This window comes from Taudactylus pleione, unplaced genomic scaffold, assembly GCF_031769625.1.
Source record: "Taudactylus pleione unplaced genomic scaffold, aTauple2 ptg000203l, whole genome shotgun sequence".
NCBI classification, from domain to species: domain Eukaryota; kingdom Metazoa; phylum Chordata; class Amphibia; order Anura; family Myobatrachidae; genus Taudactylus; species Taudactylus pleione.
In genome coordinates this window covers 7470259-7482672 of record NW_028284605.1, presented here as the reverse complement: position 1 = coordinate 7482672, position 12414 = coordinate 7470259, and positions in this window count along the sequence as shown.

Genomic DNA, 12414 nt, shown 5'->3' with positions numbered 1-12414 from the left:
GACAAAATGCTATGGCAGATAACATTAGGTAAATATGATGCCAAACAATGTAATAAAGTGTCGTAATACAGCAGTAGAGTACACCAATTTAGAAGGAATCTTTCTTTGACCACTGTTTGGTCTCCACCCTGATGCCAAGAGGTAAATGGCTGGCCTTCTTCTCCACTGCTGATGTTGTCTACAGTCAAGATGGAACTTAGGAGTCTTTTGCTGTGGAATGACAGTGTTCACTACGTGGGACCCTATGGAGCTCCAGGATCAGTAGGATGAAAGTTCTGGATGATCAAAGCATACACTGTATTTTGGCAGAAAGTTTCTGCCTGATGACGTCCATTAGTAGCACTTACCTGTCAGAAGAAGGATCATTCTGTGAGGTTTGCCACCATCGCTGGATCTTTAGCAGGTGCGATTGCACTGTTTCTCCTTTTTGGAAAGCTTCAAACTGTAAAGATTAAGGTTTAGCTAGTTATGAAACACCATTTTAAATTTAAGCCATTTTTGAGCCAATCAGGGAATCAAGACCCTTTTCTCCAACACAACAATGTATAAACACAATACATTAATTTATTGAACACTTTTTTGCAAATGATAACATTGTATTAACATAATACATAACAATGCTTTATACAGACGCAAATATGCTTAAGTCAACAAAATATAACTATTACATTACAATTTAATCTTAAAACATAATACTGCGGCAAAGTACAAATAATATAGATAATGCATGATGGTAATATAAGCACATTATACTATGTCATACAGGAAAAAAGTGTATAACATATATAACAATGTTAAACATAAAGTTAAAATGCAGCAGATAACAATTCATAACAGTGATACATCAACATTTTATATAGGGACAAAATGCTACGGCAGATAACATTAGGTAAATATGATGCCAAACAATGTAATAATGTGTCGTAATACAGCGGTAGAGTACACCAATTTAGAAGGAATCTTTCTTTGACCACTGTTTGGTCTCCACCCTGATGCCAAGAGGTAAATGGCTGGCCTTCTTCTCCACTGCTAATCTTGTCTACTGTCAAGATGGAACTAAGGAGTCTTTTGTTGAGAAGAGAGAGACCTGAATCATTTGCAGAGGAGTGACAGTGTTCACTATGTGGGACCCCATGGAGCTCCAGGATCAGTAGGATGAAAGTTCTGGATGATCAAAGCATACACAGTATTTTGGCAGGAAGTGTCTACTAGATGACTTCCATTAGTAGCACTTACCTGTCAGAAGAAGGATCATTCTGTGAGGTTTGCCGCCATCGCTGGATCTTTAGCAGGTGCGTTTGCACTGTTTCTCCTTTTTGGAAAGCCTCAAACTGTAAAGATTAAGGCTTAGCTAGTTATGAAACATTTTTTAAATTTAAGCCATTTTTGAGCCAATCAGGGAATCAAGACCCTTTTCTCCAACACAACAATGTATAAACACAATACATTAATTTATTGAAATCTATTTTTGCAAAAGATAACATTGTATTAACATAATACATAACAATGCTATATACAGAGGCAAATGTGCTTAAGTCAACAACATATAACTATTACATTACAATTTAATCTTAAAACATAATACTGCGGCAATGTACAAATAATATAGACAATGCATGATGGTAATATAAGCACATTATACTATGTCATACAGGTGAAAAGTGTATAACATATATAATAATGCTAAACATAAAGTTAAAATGCAGCAGATAACAATTCATAATAGTGATACATCAACATTTTATATAGGGACAAAATGCTACGGCAGATAACATTAGGTAAATATGATGCCAAACAATGTAATAAAGTGTCGTAATATAGCAGTAGAGTACACCAATTTAGAAGGAATCTTTCTTTGACCACTGTTTGGTCTCCACCCTGATGCCAAGAGGTAAATGGCTGGCCTTCTTCTCCACTGCTGATGTTGTCTACAGTCAAGATGGAACTTAGGAGTCTTTTGCTGTGGAATGACAGTGTTCACTAGGTGGGACCCTATGGAGCTCCAGGATCAGTAGGATGAAAGTTCTGGATGATCAAAGCATACACAGTATTTTGGCAGGAAGTTTCTGCCTGATGACGTCCATTAGTAGCACTTACCTGTCAGAAGAAGGATCATTCTGTGAGGTTTGCCCCCATCGCTGGATCTTTAGCAGGTGCGATTGCAATGTTTCTCCTTTTTGGAAAGCTTCAAACTGTAAAGATTAAGGTTTAGCTAGTTATGAGACACCATTTTAAATTTAAGCCATTTTTGAGCCAATCAGGGAATCAAGACCCTTTTCTCCAACACAACAATGTATAAACACAATACATTAATTTATTGATCACTTTTTTGCAAACGATAACATTGTATTAACATAATACATAACAATGCTTTATACAGAGTCAAATATGCTTAAGTCAACAACATATAACTATTACATTACAATTTAATCTTAAAACATAATACTGCGGCAATGTAGAAATAATATAGATAATGCATGATGGTAATATAAGCACATTATACTATGTCATACAAGTAAAAAGTGTATAACATATATAACAATGTTAAACATAAAGTTAAAATGCAGCAGATAACAATTCATAACAGTGATACATCAACATTTTATATAGGGACAAAATGCTACGGCAGATAACATTAGGTAAATATGATGCCAAACAATGTAATAATGTGTCGTAATACAGCAGTATAGTACACCAATTTAGAAGGAATCTTTCTTTGACCACTGTTTGGTCTCCACCCTGATGCCAAGAGGTAAATGGCTGGCCTTCTTCTCCACTGCTGATCTTGTCTACAGTCAAGATGGAACTTAGGAGTCTTTTGTTGAGAAGATAGAGACCTGAGTCATTTGCAGAGGAATGACAGTGTTCACTATGTGGGTCCCCATGGAGCTCCAGGATCAGTAGGATGAAAGTTCTGGATGATCAAAGCATACACAGTATTTTGGCAGGAAGTGTCTGCTAGATGACGTCCATTAGTAGCACTTACCTGTCAGAAGAAGGATCATTCTGTGAGGTTTGCCGCCATCGCTGGATCTTTAGCAGGTGCGTTTGCACTGTTTCTCCTTTTTGGAAAGCCTCAAACTGTAAAGATTAAGGCTTAGCTAGTTATGAAACACCATTTTAAATTTAAACCATTTTTGAGCCAATCAGGGAATCAAGACCCTTTTCTCCAACACAACAATGTATAAACACAATACATTAATTTATTGAACACTTTTTTGCAAATGATAACATTGTATTAACATAATACATAACAATGCTTCATACAGAGCCAAATATGCTTAAGTCAACAACATATAACTATTACATTACAATTTAATCTTAAAACATAATACTGCGGCAATGTACAAATAATATAGACAATGCATGATGGTTATATAAGCACATTATACTATGTCATACAGGTAAAAAGTGTATAACATATATAACAATGTTAAACATAAAGTTAAAATGCAGCAGATAACAATTCATAACAGTGATATATCAACATTTTATATAGGGACAAAATGCTACGGCAGATAACATTAGTTAAATATGATGCCAAACAATATAATAAAGTGTCGTAATACAGCGGTAGAGTACACCAATTTAGAAGGAATCTTCTTTGACCACTGTTTGGTCTCCACCCTGATGCCAAGAGGTAAATGGCTGGCCTTCTTCTCCACTGCTGATGTTGTCTACAGTCAAGATGGAACTTAGGAGTCTTTTGCAGAGAAGATAGAAACATGAGTCATTTGCAGAGGAATGACAGTGTTCACTACGTGGGACCCTATGGAGCTCCAGGATCAGTAGGATGAAAGTTCTGGATGATCAAAGCATACACAGTATTTTGGCAGAAAGTTTCTGCCTGATGACGTCCATTAGTAGCACTTACCTGTCAGAAGAAGGATCATTCTGTGAGGTTTGCAGCCATCGCTGGATCTTTAGCAGGTGCGATTGCACTGTTTCTCCTTTTTGGAAAGCTTCAAACTGTAAAGATTAAGGTTTAGCTAGTTATGAAACACCATTTTAAATTTAAGCCATTTTTGAGCCAATCAGGGAATCAAGACCCTTTTCTCCAACACAACAATGTATAAACACAATACATTAATTTATTGAACACTTTTTTGCAAATGATAACATTGTATTAACATAATACATAACAATGCTTTATACAGATGCAAATATGCTTAAGTCAACAAAATATAACTATTACATTACAATTTAATCTTAAAACATAATACTGCGGCAATGTACAAATAATATAGATAACGCATGATGGTAATATAAGCACATTATACTATGTCATACAGGAAAAAAGTGTATAACATATATAACAATGTTAAACATAAAGTTAAAATGCAGCAGATAACAATGCATAACAGTGATACATCAACATTTTATATAGGGACAAAATGCTACGGCAGATAACATTAGGTAAATATGATGCCAAACAATGTAATAATGTGTAGTAATACAGCAGTAGAGTACACCAATTTAGAAGGAATCTTACTTTGACCACTGTTTGGTCTCCACCCTGATGCCAAGAGGTAAATGGCTGTCCTTCATCTCCACTGCTGATTTTGTCTACAGTCAAGATGGAACGTAGGAGTCTTTTGTTGAGAAGATAGAGACCTGAGTCATTTGCAGAGGATTGACAGTGTTCACTATGTGGGACCCCATGGAGCTCTAGGATCAGTAGGATGAAAGTTCTGGATGATCAAAGCATACACAATATTTTGGCAGAAAGTGTCTGCTTGATGACTTCCATTAGTAGCACTTACCTGTCAGAAGAAGGATCATTCCGTGAGGTTTGCCGCCATCGCTGGATCTTTAGCAGGTGCGTTTGCAATGTTTCTCCTTTTTGGAAAGCCTCAAACTGTAAAGATTAAGGCTTAGCTAGTTATGAAACACCATTTTAAATTTAAACCATTTTTGAGCCAATCAGGGAATCAAGACCCTTTTCTCCAACACAACAATGTATAAACACAATACATTAATTTATTGAACACTTTTTTGCAAATGATAACATTGTATTAACATAATACATAACAATGCTTTATACAGAGGCAAATATGCTTAAGTCAACAACATATAACTATTACATTACAATTTAATCTTAAAACATAATACTGCGGCAATGTACAAATAATATAGACAATGCATGATGGTAATATAAGCACATTATACTATGTCATACAGGTAAAAAGTGTATAACATATATAACAATGTTAAACATAAAGTTAAAATGCAGCAGATAACAATTCATAACAGTGATATATCAACATTTTATATAGGGACAAAATGCTACGGCAGATAACATTAGGTAAATATGATGCCAAACAATATAATAAAGTGTCGTAATACAGCGGTAGAGTACACCAATTTAGAAGGAATCTTCTTTGACCACTGTTTGGTCTCCACCCTGATGCAAAAAGGTAAATGGCTGGCCTTCTTCTCCACTGCTGATGTTGTCTACAGTCAAGATGGAACTTAGGAGTCTTTTGCAGAGAAGATAGAAACATGAGTCATTTGCAGAGGAATGACAGTGTTCACTACGTGGGACCCTATGGAGCTCCAGGATCAGTAGGATGAAAGTTCTGGATGATCAAAGCATACACAGTATTTTGGCAGAAAGTTTCTGCCTGATGACGTCCATTAGTAGCACTTACCTGTCAGAAGAAGGATCATTCTGTGAGGTTTGCAGCCATCGCTGGATCTTTAGCAGGTGCGATTGCACTGTTTCTCCTTTTTGGAAAGCTTCAAACTGTAAAGATTAAGGTTTAGCTAGTTATGAAACACCATTTTAAATTTAAGCCATTTTTGAGCCAATCAGGGAATCAAGACCCTTTTCTCCAACACAACAATGTATAAACACAATACATTAATTTATTGAACACTTTTTTGCAAATGATAACATTGTATTAACATAATACATAACAATGCTTTATACAGATGCAAATATGCTTAAGTCAACAAAATATAACTATTACATTACAATTTAATCTTAAAACATAATACTGCGGCAATGTACAAATAATATAGATAACGCATGATGGTAATATAAGCACATTATACTATGTCATACAGGAAAAAAGTGTATAACATATATAACAATGTTAAACATAAAGTTAAAATGCAGCAGATAACAATGCATAACAGTGATACATCAACATTTTATATAGGGACAAAATGCTACGGCAGATAACATTAGGTAAATATGATGCCAAACAATGTAATAATGTGTAGTAATACAGCAGTAGAGTACACCAATTTAGAAGGAATCTTACTTTGACCACTGTTTGGTCTCCACCCTGATGCCAAGAGGTAAATGGCTGGCCTTCATCTCCACTGCTGATTTTGTCTTCTGTCAAGATGGAACGTAGGAGTCTTTTGTTGAGAAGATAGAGACCTGAGTCATTTGCAGAGGATTGACAGTGTTCACTATGTGGGACCCCATGGAGCTCTAGGATCAGTAGGATGAAAGTTCTGGATGATCAAAGCATACACAGTATTTTGGCAGAAAGTGTCTGCTTGATGACTTCCATTAGTAGCACTTACCTGTCAGAAGAAGGATCATTCCGTGAGGTTTGCCGCCATCGCTGGATCTTTAGCAGGTGCGTTTGCAATGTTTCTCCTTTTTGGAAAGCCTCAAACTGTAAAGATTAAGGCTTAGCTAGTTATGAAACATTTTTTAAATTTAAGCCATTTTTGAGCCAATCAGGGAATCAAGACCCTTTTCTCCAACACAACAATGTATAAACACAATACATTAATTTATTGAAATCTATTTTTGCAAAAGATAACATTGTATTAACATAATACATAACAATGCTATATACAGAGGCAAATGTGCTTAAGTCAACAACATATAACTATTACATTACAATTTAATCTTAAAACATAATACTGCGGCAATGTACAAATAATATAGACAATGCATGATGGTAATATAAGCACATTATACTATGTCATACAGGTGAAAAGTGTATAACATATATAATAATGCTAAACATAAAGTTAAAATGCAGCAGATAACAATTCATAATAGTGATACATCAACATTTTATATAGGGACAAAATGCTATGGCAGATAACATTAGGTAAATATGATGCCAAACAATGTAATAAAGTGTCGTAATATAGCAGTAGAGTACACCAATTTAGAAGGAATCTTTCTTTGACCACTGTTTGGTCTCCACCCTGATGCCAAGAGGTAAATGGCTGGCCTTCTTCTCCACTGCTGATGTTGTCTACAGTCAAGATGGAACTTAGGAGTCTTTTGCTGTGGAATGACAGTGTTCACTAAGTGGGACCCTATGGAGCTCCAGGATCAGTAGGATGAAAGTTCTGGATGATCAAAGCATACACAGTATTTTGGCAGGAAGTTTCTGCCTGATGACGTCCATTAGTAGCACTTACCTGTCAGAAGAAGGATCATTCTGTGAGGTTTGCCGCCATCGCTGGATCTTTAGCAGGTACGATTGCACTGTTTCTCCTTTTTGGAAAGCTTCAAACTGTAAAGATTAAGGTTTAGCTAGTTATGAGACACCATTTTAAATTTAAGCCATTTTTGAGCCAATCAGGGAAGCAAGACCCTTTTCTCCAGCACAACAATGTATAAACACAATACATTAATTTATTGAACACTTTTTTGCAAACGATAACATTGTATTAACATAATACATAACAATGCTTTATACAGAGGCAAATATGCTTAAGTCAACAACATATAACTATTACATTACAATTTAATCTTAAAACATAATACTGCGGCAATGTACAAATAATATAGATAATGCATGATGGTAATATAAGCACATTATACTATGTCATACAGGTAAAAAGTGTATAACATATATAACAGTGTTAAACATAAAGTTAAAGTGCAGCAGATAACAATTCATAACAGTGATACATCAACATTTTATATAGGGAAAAAATGCTACGGCAGATAACATTAGGTAAATATGATGCCAAACAATGTAATAATGTGTCGTAATACAGCGGTAGAGTACACCAATTTAGAAGGAATCTTTCTTTGACCACTGTTTGGTCTCCACCCTGATGCCAAGAGGTAAATGGCTGGCCTTCTTCTCCACTGCTAATCTTGTCTACTGTCAAGATGGAACTAAGGAGTCTTTTGTTGAGAAGATAGAGACCTGAATCATTTGCAGAGGAATGACAGTGTTCACTATGTGGGACCCCATGGAGCTCCAGGATCAGTAGGATGAAAGTTCTGGATGATCAAAGCATACACAGTATTTTGGCAGGAAGTTTCTGCCTGATGACGTCCATTAGTAGCACTTACCTGTCAGAAGAAGGATCATTCCGTGAGGTTTGCCGCCATCGCTGGATCTATAGCAGGTGCGTTTGCACTGTTTCTCCTTTTTGGAAAGCCTCAAACTGTAAAGATTAAGGCTTAGCTAGTTATGAAACACCATTTTAAATTTAAGCCATTTTTGAGCCAATCAGGGAATCAAGACCCTTTTCTCCAACACAACAATGTATAAACACAATACATTAATTTATTGAACTCTCTTTTTGCAAAAGATAACATTGTATTAACATAATACATAACAATGCTATATACAGAGGCAAATGTGCTTAAGTCAACAACATATAACTATTACATTACAATTTAATCTTAAAACATAATACTGCGGCAATGTACAAATAATATAGACAATGCATGATGGTAATATAAGCACATTATACTATGTCATACAGGTAAAAAGTGTATAACTTATATAACAATGTTAAACATAAAGTTAAAATGCAGCAGATAACAATTCATAACAGTGATACATCAACATTTTATATAGGGACAAAATGCTATGGCAGATAACATTAGGTAAATATGATGCCAAACAATATAATAAAGTGTCGTAATACAGCGGTAGAGTACACCAATATAGAAGGAATCTTTCTTTGACCACTGTTTGGTCTCCACCCTGATGCCAAGAGGTAAATGACTGGCCTTCTTCTCCACTGCTGATCTTGTCTACAGTCAAGATGGAACTTAGGAGTCTTTTGTTGAGAAGATAGAGACCTGAGTCATTTGCAGAGGAATGACAGTGTTCACTATGTGGGTCCCCATGGAGCTCCAGGATCAGTAGGATGAAAGTTCTGGATGATCAAAGCATACACAGTATTTTGGCAGGAAGTGTCTGCTAGATGACGTCCATTAGTAGCACTTACCTGTCAGAAGAAGGATCATTCTGTGAGGTTTGCCGCCATCGCTGGATCTTTAGCAGGTGCGTTTGCAATGTTTCTCCTTTTTGGAAAGCCTCAAACTGTAAAGATTAAGGCTTAGCTAGTTATGAAACACCATTTTAAATTTAAACCATTTTTGAGCCAATCAGGGAATCAAGACCCTTTTCTCCAACACAACAATGTATAAACACAATACATTAATTTATTGAAATCTATTTTTGCAAAAGATAACATTGTATTAACATAATACATAACAATGCTATATACAGAGGCAAATGTGCTTAAGTCAACAACATATAACTATTACATTACAATTTAATCTTAAAACATAATACTGCGGCAATGTACAAATAATATAGACAATGCATGATGGTAATATAAGCACATTATACTATGTCATACAGGTGAAAAGTGTATAACATATATAATAATGCTAAACATAAAGTTAAAATGCAGCAGATAACAATTCATAATAGTGATACATCAACATTTTATATAGGGACAAAATGCTATGGCAGATAACATTAGGTAAATATGATGCCAAACAATGTAATAAAGTGTCGTAATACAGCAGTAGAGTACACCAATTTAGAAGGAATCTTTCTTTGACCACTGTTTGGTCTCCACCTTGATGCCAAGAGGTAAATGGCTGGCCTTCTTCTCCACTGCTGATGTTGTCTACAGTCAAGATGGAACTTAGGAGTCTTTTGCTGTGGAATGACAGTGTTCAATACGTGGGACCCTATGGAGCTCCAGGATCAGTAGGATGAAAGTTCTGGATGATCAAAGCATACACAGTATTTTGGCAGGAAGTTTCTGCCTGATGACGTCCATTAGTAGCACTTACCTGTCAGAAGAAGGATCATTCTGTGAGGTTTGCTGCCATCGCTGGATCTTTAGCAGGTGCGATTGCACTGTTTCTCCTTTTTGGAAAGCTTCAAACTGTAAAGATTAAGGTTTAGCTAGTTATGAGACATCATTTTAAATTTAAGCCATTTTTGAGCCAATCAGGGAATCAATACCCTTTTCTCCAACACAACAATGTATACACACAATACATTAATTTATTGAACACTTTTTTGCAAACGATAACATTGTATTAACATAATACATAACAATGCTTTATACAGAGGCAAATATGCTTAAGTCAACAACATATAACTATTACATTACAATTTAATCTTAAAACATAATACTGCGGCAATGTACAAATAATATAGATAATGCATGATGGTAATATAAGCACATTATACTATGTCATACAGGTAAAAAGTGTATAACATATATAACAGTGTTAAACATAAAGTTAAAATGCAGCAGATAACAATTCATAACAGTGATACATCAACATTTTATATAGGGACAAAATGCTACGGCAGATAACATTAGGTAAATATGATGCTAAACAATGTAATAATGTGTCATAATACAGCGGTAGAGTACACCAATTTAGAAGGAATCTTTCTTTGACCACTGTTTGGTCTCCACCCTGATGCCAAGAGGTAAATGGCTGGCCTTCTTCTCCACTGCTAATCTTGTCTACTGTCAAGATGGAACTAAGGAGTCTTTTGTTGAGAAGATAGAGACCTGAATCATTTGCAGAGGAATGACAGTGTTCACTATGTGGGACCCCATGGAGCTCCAGGATCAGTAGGATGAAAGTTCTGGATGATCAAAGCATACACAGTATTTTGGCAGGAAGTGTCTGCTAGATGACTTCCATTAGTAGCACTTACCTGTCAGAAGAAGGATCATTCTGTGAGGTTTGCCGCCATCGCTGGATCTTTAGCATGTGCGTTTGCACTGTTTCTCCTTTTTGGAAAGCCTCAAACTGTAAAGATTAAGGCTTAGCTAGTTGTGAAACACCATTTTAAATTTAAGCTATTTTTGAGCCAATCAGGGAATCAAGACCCTTTTCTCAAACACAACAATGTATAAACACAATACATAATTTTATTGAAATCTATTTTTGCTAAAGATAACATTGTATTAACATAATACATAACAATGCTATATACAGAGGCAAATGTGCTTAAGTCAACAACATATAACTATTACATTACAATTTAATCTTAAAACATAATACTGCGGCAATGTACAAATAATATAGACAATGCATGATGGTAATATAAGCACATTATACTATGTCATACAGGTGAAAAGTGTATAATATATATAATAATGCTAAACATAAAGTTAAAATGCAGCAGCTAACAATTCATAATAGTGATACATCAACATTTTATATAGGGACAAAATGCTACGGCAGATAACATTAGGTAAATATGATGCCAAACAATGTAATAAAGTGTCGTAATACAGCAGTAGAGTACACCAATTTAGAAGGAATCTTTCTTTGACCACTGTTTGGTCTCCACCCTGATGCCAAGAGGTAAATGGCTGGCATTCTTCTCAACTGCTGATGTTGTCTACAGTCAAGATGGAACTTAGGAGTCTTTTGCTGTGGAATGACAGTGTTCACTACGTGGGACCCTATGGAGCTCCAGGATCAGTAGGATGAAAGTTCTGGATGATCAAAGCATACACAGTATTTTGGCAGGAAGTTTCTGCCTGATGACGTCCATTAGTAGCACTTACCTGTCAGAAGAAGGATCATTCTGTGAGGTTTGCCACCATCGCTGGATCTATAGCAGGTGCGTTTGCACTGTTTCTCCTTTTTGGAAAGCCTCAAACTGTAAAGATTAAGGCTTAGCTAGTTATGAAACACCATTTTAAATTTAAGCCATTTTTGAGCCAATCAGGGAATCAAGACCCTTTTCTCCAACACAACAATGTATAAACACAATACATTAATTTATTGAACTCTCTTTTTGCAAAAGATAACATTGTATTAACATAATACATAACAATGCTATATACAGAGGCAAATGTGCTTAAGTCAACAACATATAACTATTACATTACAATTTAATCTTAAAACATAATACTGCGGCAATGTACAAATAATATAGACAATGCATGATGGTAATATAAGCACATTATACTATGTCATACAGGTAAAAAGTGTATAACTTATATAACAATGTTAAACATAAAGTTAAAATGCAGCAGATAACAATTCATAACAGTGATACATCAACATTTTATATAGGGACAAAATGCTACGGCAGATAACATTAGGTAAATATGATGCCAAACAATATAATAAAGTGTCGTAATACAGCGGTAGAGTACACCAATATAGAAGGAATCTTTCTT